Source organism: Bidens hawaiensis, unplaced genomic scaffold (genome assembly GCF_021521415.1).
Source record: "Bidens hawaiensis isolate Kalapana, Puna unplaced genomic scaffold, B.hawaiensis_p1.1 tig00023809_1, whole genome shotgun sequence".
Lineage (NCBI taxonomy): Eukaryota > Viridiplantae > Streptophyta > Magnoliopsida > Asterales > Asteraceae > Bidens > Bidens hawaiensis.
Window position 1 is genome coordinate 123,953 of NW_027505038.1, and position 10,492 is coordinate 134,444.

The window sequence follows — 10,492 nt, forward strand, 5'->3', positions numbered from 1 at the left end:
GGAGTCGATTTAGAAAGCGAAACAAACAAGAGTGTCATAAACCATGTTTATGCGTTATTATTGACAAGCTAAATAAATTCAATTTAATCAAAGGGTATTTGTCGTAGTGATACCAAGATGTTAAATATATGTGTAACTCTTCAAAATGATGAGGGTTCAAGTCTCGTGCTAGAGAAAAAAAGTGTAGATTTATTAAAGTTAAAATATATATGTTTAATTAAAATGCATGACTTTATTTTAAAGCGTCAAACGAGGTGACATGTAGTAAATTTGGTATGACCAAGTTGTAAACTAAACATGTCATAAACAGGCTGACGGGTTTGTAATAAATGGGGCTAATTGGGTTACATGTTTAATTAAGCGGGTTAAACATGTTAATATAAACACAACCTATTTAATTAAACGGTTTAAACATGTCAACTCAAACACAACTTGTTTATTAAACCTATTAGTTCTTTTTATATGTAGCTACTATAGTTTACTCGTCATTGAATGTTACGAACTCGTGGATCTTTATAATATATTTTTAATACTATTGACTCTATGAGCACATTTTGTAAAAATAGCACCAATATTATTTATTCACCACTCCAAGGATCAAACAAAACTAACACAAATGCGTAAATATCTCATGGGAGATTGTATTGTATATCACTTCTCGGTAATATTCACATACATCATGCACACAACATACAAACATATACACACAACATACAAAATGTACACACAACATGCAAGCCTTCACCAGCGAACACAATGCCGCCTGAACCACACGCAACAAATTAAACAAAGTCGAACTGCATAAGCAGCTTTACCGACTTGTACTTTTCGCCTTTCTGGTTGTACAACGGAACTGCTCGAATGCCCTTACGAAGCTCAGAAATCGGTAGGCATGTTTGACCACCAAAATCATCCTTTTCTGACATGTCATATTCATGAACTTCAATCCTAAGAATAGCAAGTTCCGGGACCGATAACGGGAATTCAAATTCTTCGTTCCATGCGGGTATCCAATTGTCCTCGATTGCTTTCGTTCTTTTCATTATAGTATCAGCAGATACTCCCGCTATTCCAACCTGCATTGCATCATGTTATAATATGTTTATAACACGTGATCATTAATATATAATTACTTTCTGAAAGTGGCAAATGGATGGGTCAGGTGGGTTGGGTAAATACAATGCAATTGGGTCGGTTTTCAGTTTAATTGATGATCTCGAACACGATCATATATTTATTCTTGTCAAAAGTACCAACCTAACCCAAGCACACCTAAAAATCGTGTAACCCAAACAAGACAAATGTAACTGACTTATCTAAACAAGTCAAATGGGTTCGTTGGCAGGTTGTAAATACATTGTAAACACGTCATAAACGGGCCTATGAATTGTAAAAGAATTGTAAATATTGGGTTGGTGGGCTAACGGGTCTGAAATGTGTTGACGGGAAGGTTGACTGGTCAATCTTTTTATTAAACGGGTTAAACATGTTAACCTGAACATGGTATGTTTAACTAAACAATTTAAACATGTCAACGACAACGTGATCATGACTTGTTTATTAAACGGGTTAGATAAACCCATGTTTTCGTCGCCGTGTCAAGAATTGTCACCATCAGGCATTAGGTGAAATGGGTTTGGTAACTTACTCTCAAAAACAATTTGTTATTTAAAAATTGTGTGTTAAATATTATTACAAAAGTTTATCTTTACAACAAAACTACAACTTTTGAATAAAACAATAGCTGATGTTTTATGTATTGAAAATGTGGACAATTTGATTATTTTAAAAACAATTTAGTTATGTTGAAAACAACTAGTTTGCAAAAGAAAATGATTAGCTCATTAGAGATCAAACCTAAACTAAATCAATTAACAGAACACGATAAGTAAAATAATTAGCTCATTAGAGATCAAACCTAACTCAAATCACTTGACCATTATTACATAAAGTGGCTTACCCTGGTGTAGAAATCAGGAGGTAAGTATGCATCAAAATGTGTAAGTTTAAAATCAGAGGACCATCCTTCGCCCATAAAAATGGTTACCTAAGAAGCGTCAAGAAAACTTTTGTTAGTTAAATAGAAACTTAAGAGATTGAACTACAAGAATTAATAGAAATGTAAATAGGCGATTTAAAAAATATCCAATCGTACACAATGGAGGCAGATGAAAAATATTTATTTTTTACCTTGAGAGTAATCTTGACAGGTAATGTAACTCTCGGGTCAAAGATGGAGTCATTTCTCATAAAGATATCAGGTTTCTTGACGTATCCACAACCACCATTGGCCTTGAACATTCCTTGCATAACCCAAAGTGATCTTCCATATCCCTATCAACATAAACTTATCATTGGTGGCTTATAAGTAATAGAAACTGAATTAATCGGAACCGAACTGCCACGACACCGATACCTTTATGTTGTCTATCATTTATAACTAATATACTTTTTTTCTGCGGTGGAATACCATCATTCTTCGTTGGAACTAGTAAGCATCTTGACTACTTTGTTACTCTTGTCAATCATTGGACCAGCTACTATAGCTTTAACTCAATATGTTTGTGTTCTTTTTAGCATGCTACTTTTAAGTATTTTAGTTTATATTATTCAATGACTTTGCTCTTTTTTTGGGGCATTTAGCCAAAATCAAGCAATAATCTGCAGTCACTTAATATTTTAGGAACAAACCTGCATATTAAATGCCACCATCTGAGCTCCATGCATCCACCCAACCAGTGGGTTATAATTAGACGAGTCAAAACGTATCCCCTTAGGATATACTCTCAGAATATTCCTCTGAGTGAACCTAAATCAAGCGAATTCTTAGTATATCTCTGTATATAACTAAATATATATATAATGTAAAAATTAAGACAATACCTGACAATCTGTGGCCCATGAGTTTTTGCTGCCTTCTCAAGCTCTTGCTCACTTAAGCTAAGCCTTCTGACTTTATCATGGTCAACTCTCAGCCAATCGTCTAAACCGCCCTTCCCTTTTCCAGCATGAATAGCAATCAAATTCCTATATTCAGGGGCACAATGGGCATCTTCTTCCTCTTCATCTTCTGCTTCTTCCAAATCATCCTTAAATTCAGAACTCCTGGATTTAAAGCTGGGAAGTTCACCGCCCCATGCTTCTGACGAATCATTATCTTTCTGTGAAGCGTTTCCACTTGCCTTAGTTTCTTGGGATTTAAGATACTCTTTTGGAGGTTTAGTAGATATAATAATCCTTCTTTTCAGATTTTCTGGAGATGGGAATTCCTCTAAACTCTCTGTGTTTGGAGTAAACAGCATGTCTCCAAATGTTTCAGTAACCATCTACAGTTTAATCACGTTGTAAATATACGAATCAATTAATCCAAGTTTCCAACATAATTACCATTTCTCAACAACTTTTAGTCATTAAATGAAACACGCTTACCAACTTACAATTTTTTTACCATTTGATTAGGCCTATAAACGAACGAATCGTTCAGTCAACCGTTCGTTTATTTAGTAAACTAACTAACATGAACAAAAAAATTGTGTTCATTTACTTAAACGAACGAACATGAACACGTGTCTCATTAGTTCATTTAAGTTAGTTTATGTTCATTCTGTGTCCATTTATGTGTGTTGGTTTACGTTTGTTCGTTTACATTTTTTGACATATTCACTGAAAAGAAGGATTATTATATCTACTAAACCTCCAAAAGTGTATCTTAAATCCCAAGAAACTAAGGCAAGTGGAAACGCTACACAGAAAGATAATGATTCATCAGAAGCATGGGGAATTGAACTTCCCAACTTTAAATCCAGGATACGGCTGAATTTAAGGATGATTTGGAAGAAGCAGAAGATGAAGAGGAAGAAGATGACCATTGTGCCCCTGAATATAGGAATTTGATTGCTATTCATGCTGGAAAAGGGAACGGCGGTTTAGATGATTGGCTAAGAGTTGAACCTGATAAAGTCAGACGGCTTAGCTTAAGTGAGCAAGAGCTTGAGAAGGCAGCAAAAACTCATGGGCCATAGATTGTCAGGTATTGTCTTAATTTTTACATTATATATATATTTAGTTATATACAGAGATATACTAAGAATTTGCTTGATTTAGGTTCACTCGGAATATTCTGAGAGTATATCCTAAGGGGATACGTTTTGACTCGTCTAATTATAATCCACTGATTGGGTGGATGCATGGAGCTCAGATGGTGGCATTTAATATGCAGGTTTGGTCCTAAAATATTAAGTTACTGTAGATTTTTGCTTGATTTTGGCTAAATGCCCAAATGAAGACCAAAGTTATTGAATAATATAAACTAAAATACTTAAAAGTAGCATGCTAAAAAGAACACAAAAATATTGAGTTAAAGCTATAGTAGCCGGTCTAATGATTAACAAAAGTAACAAAGTAGTCAAAATGCTTACTAGTTCCAACAAAGACTGACGGTATTCACCCACAGAAAAAAGTATATTAGTTATAAATGATAGACAACATAAAGGTATAGGTGTAGTGGCAGTTTGGTTCCCAGTTTCTATTACTTAGCCACCAATGATAAATTATGTTGACATGGATATGGAAGATCACTTTGGGTTATGCAAGGAATGTTCAAGGCCAATGGTGGTTGTGGATATGTCAAGAAACCAGATATCTTGATGAGAAATGACTCCATCTTTGACCGAGAGTTACATTACTTGCCAAAATCACTCTCAAGGTAAAAAATATTTTTTTTTTCATCTGCCTTTTGTGGGTCCCATTGCGTACAATTGGATATTTTTAAATCGCCTTATTTACATTTCTTTTAATTCTTGTAGTTCAATCTCTTAAGTTTCTATTTGACTAACAAAAGTTTTCTTGATGCTTCTTAGGTAACCGTTTTTATGGGCGAAGGATGGTCCTCTGATTTTAAACTTACACATATTGATGCATACTCACCTCCTGATTTCTACACCAGGGTAAGACACTTAATGTAATAATGTTCAAGTTATTTGAGTTAGGTTTGATCTCTAACAAGCTAATTATTTTACTTATCGTGTTCTGTTAATTGATTTAGGTTAGGTTTTATCTCTGTTTTCAACATAACTAAATTGTTTTTAAAATAATTAAATTGTCCACATTTCAATACATAAAACCTCAGCTATTGTTTTATTCAAAAGCTATAGTTTTGTTGTAAAGATTAACTTTTGAACACACAATTTTTTAAATAACAAATTTAGTTATAATTGGTTTTAGCTCAGTTATGTTTGTTCCTTTACTTTGTGAACTGCTCGTTTGTATTGTTACTAAACGAACATATACATATTCATTTTCTTAACGAACGAACACCAACAAAAAAACCCCGTTCGTTGTTCGACCGTTTGTTTGTTTAACGTTAAACGAAACGATTTTTCACAGGCCTACACTTAATGCAACAACTTGAGTAATTTGGTAAGAGAATGGTAAGTATTAATGACACAGGTCAGTTCAGAAACAATAAGAAAAGAAATGAAAACACACATTGATCAAAACTATGATAAGAGTCTCTTTATTAATATGAACCGAATACAAATATTAAAGCCAAGACTAATAGACCCTTTCAATGGGAGAACCAAACTTAAAGAACAAGAAACCCTAAACCGATTAAAAGAAAAAAAAAATCCTAAAATAAAACTACAAAAAATAAACCAGAACTAATTCTATAATATTCTTAACCCAATTAACATGTGAGCCCAAACGAATTAAGTCCAACAGGTATGTTGCAAAAAAACGGTTATAATAAGTATGCTATGTACATTAAAAAAAAACATATATATAGCTTACTGCATTTTTTTAAAGTTTGCTGGATTGTAAATAAGAAACTAAGACAAAGTTACTCACCTTAGCCACTTTAGCCTGAAGATCAGTAGTAAGATGGTCTTCAAGGGTAATCACAACAGGATACTCAGATGCAGTGAAAGCATTATTCTTGATAGACTTTAAACACTTAATCAATTGAACTGGAGTTGTCAATGTCCTACACAACAAACCAAACATTGACAACAATTTTCATGAAAACAAAGCAAATATTAATCAGAAAAATTAGCAAGTAGCAACAGATATACACCATACCTTCCATGAAGAACATCCACATCATCCTTATTTGAATTAGGTCATATATCCAACTCAATAACCCTCACACCTTTCTGCAATGCTTTAACTATTGGAGCATCACTACAATCACTGCTCAACTGGTTCCCAGTTAAATAAGAATTGTGACCAGTGAATATAAAATAGTGAGACAGTGGAGCATTCATATCGTGATGAACCTGAAAAATAACAAAGACATTCATCCTCATTAGGGCTATAAACAAACTGAACGAAGCCTTGTTCATGTTCGTTTGTTTAGCATTAAACTAGTTCGCGAACGGTTCATGAACGCTAATCGAATGAAAAATCTTGTTTTTTATTCATCGTTAAGGAATTAAGCTTGTTCACGAACGCAAACGAACATGTACTATTTAAGAAAAAAAAATGTTAATCCAAAACATTAGACATAATCACCTTAAAAAAATAAAGCTAAGCACTTGAGATAATAATAATAATAATAATAATAATAATAATAATAATAATAATAATAATAAACATAATCATCCACCAATAGACTGTTTATTCTGATAATGTCAACGAAGCACAAGTTAGATTTATTGTTGTTAGTTAAATCAACACTTTATAAAACAAACCATTAACGTAACAAAAAAACTAAACATAAGGAATAAAATTTTAAAAATTTATATGTTACTACTTTAGGTTAATTATTATTATTATTACTAATAAAATAATATAAAAAAATAAAACAAACCTTTAACTTACGAACACAAGTTCATTTAATTAAAAAAAACAGAGAGTTTTAAACACAGTACATACTAATTCGTACTAAATATGAATTAATTAGATCTCTTCTATAATATCATATCAAAACATACCGAACGATTAGGATCAAGAGCCGGATTAGAGTCACTAAACAAGTACTTAAAGAAGGCCTCAATATTAAACCCCTTGCGATGAAACAGATGAGCCGTACTACGCATAATCTCTTGAGCATCTTCCAGAGTAGCATTCTCCTGCTTCTGCACCTCAATTAAAAACCGGCGGAGTTGATCGGCGTTCATGATGCCGTTATCGGAGTACTTCTCGAACAGAGCTTTGACCGGCGGCGGAGCCTCGGTGGCGGCCAGGCGGAACCTCCGCCGGAAACAGAAGCAGACTTTGTAAGTCTGCTTTGACATTGTGGTGGATTGGTGAATGGTGAGTTAGGGTTTGAATGATAATAATAATAATAATAATAAATATTGTAGCAGATTCTTTTGCTTAGAGATGGGAAGGTATGATTGTTTTGTAATCAGTGTAAGGCATTGGATGTGGAGGTGTGGGGCCCAGTGTGTTTAGAGTTGGTTGATTGTGAAGCGTGTAAGAGACGTGTCATGGGAACGTAAATACAATAATAGAATATTAGATTGTATAATAATTAATTTTATATTATTATTAGTTTTTATCCCCTGTATTATGATGGTTGTTTTATATTATTTGTTTTTAATATTTATTTGTTTTTTGAATTTTTATTTTTTTTATTGTATCAAAGTTAATAATATACTTATGGTTTGATATTAAATTGTTTCACAAATAAATGAGATGCTATAACCTGGTTAAAAAGTTACATGAGTTTGATGAGATCCAAGACCCGTTTATTTTTTTACTATAAAATTGGTTTTTTAATTATAAATAATATATATCTTTTTTAAATAAATTATATATCAATTTTTGGTATATTCCTACTTTATATGATTTTTGTATCAAATATTTGGTGAGATTAGTTTTTAATTTAATGAAATGTTATAACATGTTTAAGAAATATCTAGGTTTGATAAAACCCATATCCGTGAATTCGGGTCAAATGCATGAGAAACCTTCATTTAAAAATCAAGCAAATCTAGTGACTCCAAAAAAAAGTGAGCGACTACATCACGACACGTAGGCTTTTATGTTTTCGTTTATATATATTATAGATTTTCTATTTATAGTTTTATCTTTTTTGTTTTTACTTAATTACTTTTACCTCTTTTCAGCTTTATGACATCATGTGTAATGAGTTAATTTCACTCTACATAGAAATTTATATAGCGTTCACATAACGCGTTATCTTTATATGATTATGTGTAGTGGTTTCATACCCCACACTATTTGTCGATTGCCTTGGAAAGGAATATCATATTATCACGATGCAATACATACCCGTCTCCTTTGGTGTATATCTTTCGTTTGGCTTTGGTCCTATGTGCATCTTGTGAACTAGATGTGGTTCTAAATTTTAACTCGAAAATATTTAATTAGTCCCATGTAGTTAGTTTTGCATTATTAGTTATACACGATTTTATTTTTCAATAGTCACTCATGTTTCTATTGATGTTAAGGCAAACCCCATAGAGTACAATGAGTCCTTAAGTGTGGTTATGACACTTAGACAAATCCAATATCATTTAACATTAAGTGTTGGTTACTACAAGTTTACTCATGAAACGTGGGCAGTTGATCTCATCCTAAAACCTAATATCCTAACATAGGTGATACAATAATTTAGCGATTGCTTAAGGAAATTTTCTCTTAATGATCTCTTTAGTCTTTATGGTAAGCTTAAATCATATTTGGAACTTAAGAGAAATTAAAGTGCAAACTAGCCGCTCCACAAATTCTATATTTTTATTGCCGTGCAAATTATGGTCATCTCTAAAACACCTTTTCAACCATACAACAAAGGTCATTTTCACAAGGATATGATTACTACTTTACTAGTCGCCACCTGTAAATAAATTTGTGTTTGATTGATCGTTTGTTTGGTTTTTGCCAAAAAGTTTGTTTATATAATGATTTGGAACAAAGAAAAAATCATTTACATTAAAGTTTTGAATGTTGGGACTTGTAACCTTTCGATATTGTTTGATTGTTAAACTTAATTTAAATATAATTTAAATATGGTATTTGCATCATGTCGGTATATCTTTAAAAATTGGCGAATTGGATTTTAATAATCCTAACTTAATACAGTTGGTCGATAATAAACCCAATTTTGAAAATAGTTGTCACTGGTCTAACTTTCACACTATTTGTTTTCATTGGATCTCCGCTAAAAAAAACTTAACAACATTAAGTTTTTTTCAAATTTCAAACTAATATTTTAGGGCTTTTGATCGGAATGAGGATACGAGTCGATTGATGTAAACTTACCACCAAACGGTAATCCAAACGACTAGAAGATGCTTCAATTCCGGTGTTTAAACTTTTAATTAACAAAAATCAAGTTGTTTGAAGCGTCGTTTCGAGTTAAGTTTGACATTAATCAATTCATATTCTCATTTCGATCAAAAGCCCTAAAATATCAATTTGAAATTTGGAAAAAACTTAACGTCGTTAATTTATTTTTAACGGAGGTCCAATGAAAACAAATAGTGTGAAAGTTGGACCAGTGACAACTATTTTTAAAGTTAAGATTATTATCGATCAACTACATTAAGTTAGGATTATTAAAATCTAATTTTCCAAAGTCATACTATGGACACGTTGAATTGTTGAAAACATATATAGGATTTACAATTTGGTTGTCCGTGTATCATTAGATTTGAGTTGTCTATAATCTGTTTTTATTTGATTTGTTTAATTGAGATTGAATTCAACTACGTGTGATATTTTCATTTAGTGTTGTTAAACTAACTCAAGAGTATTTTATTCGAATAATTTTTAAATAAGTGATACTACTCAATAAGTGATAACTTATTTTATTTGTTTATTTGTTGAATAATCATCTAATGGGAATATATTTTTATTACTTTAAACAAAAACTAAAAGAGATCATTCGAAAAAAATCTCAAGTATAATGTTCAGTCAAGCTTATATTCCTATAATAATAAAAAAAATCTAGTGAATGATCCAGGGCCGTCTTTGAGGCATGACAGGGTAGTCGACGGTTACAGGCTCGACACCCCGCTAGGCCCGGAAATTTTTTTTTCAAAAAGAAATTATATGTATTTTTATTAAAAACATGTGTATAATCAATGTTTCAACACAATTACATAACCACTAGCTTGGTCTAATGGTAAAGGGGTATGACATCTAACCAAAATGTTTTGTGTTATAGTCTTATTTGAGACAATTTTAAGCTTATTTTTATTCAAAAGTTTTTTACACAACTTAAATCATAATTAAATAAGCTCATTTATAATTAAATTGTTTAAATCCAACAAAATATTTCTTTTATTAACGCCCAAAAAAAGTTCGCCTTTGGCCCAAAAAAATTTTCGTTTTTTCGAAGCCGGCCACTGAATGATCTATTCTCTTTGAATCATATATTCAGTATTTGTTAGATATGTTCATATTATAATACGGAAAACGTGTAAGATTGAGATATTAAAGCGTGATTATATATGAATAGTAAAACATATTATGGATAAAGATAACGAAATGAAATGAAATGAAATTTATAGATATAAAGGTT

General features: G+C 31.8%; 1 pseudogene across 1 annotated transcript; it reads right to left on the bottom strand.

Moving 5' to 3' along the window:
* Positions 1-546: 546 nt before the first annotated feature.
* On the bottom strand, positions 547-7,309 carry LOC143610072 (phosphoinositide phospholipase C 2-like; annotated as a pseudogene). Its single transcript, XR_013149524.1, has 8 exons — positions 6,933-7,309; positions 6,079-6,275; positions 5,848-5,983; positions 2,884-3,326; positions 2,692-2,809; positions 2,191-2,334; positions 1,961-2,047; positions 547-1,076 (listed from the first exon to the last, which is right to left on the bottom strand). The product of XR_013149524.1 is annotated as a phosphoinositide phospholipase C 2-like (transcript).
* Between the last annotated feature and the right edge of the window lie 3,183 nt (positions 7,310-10,492).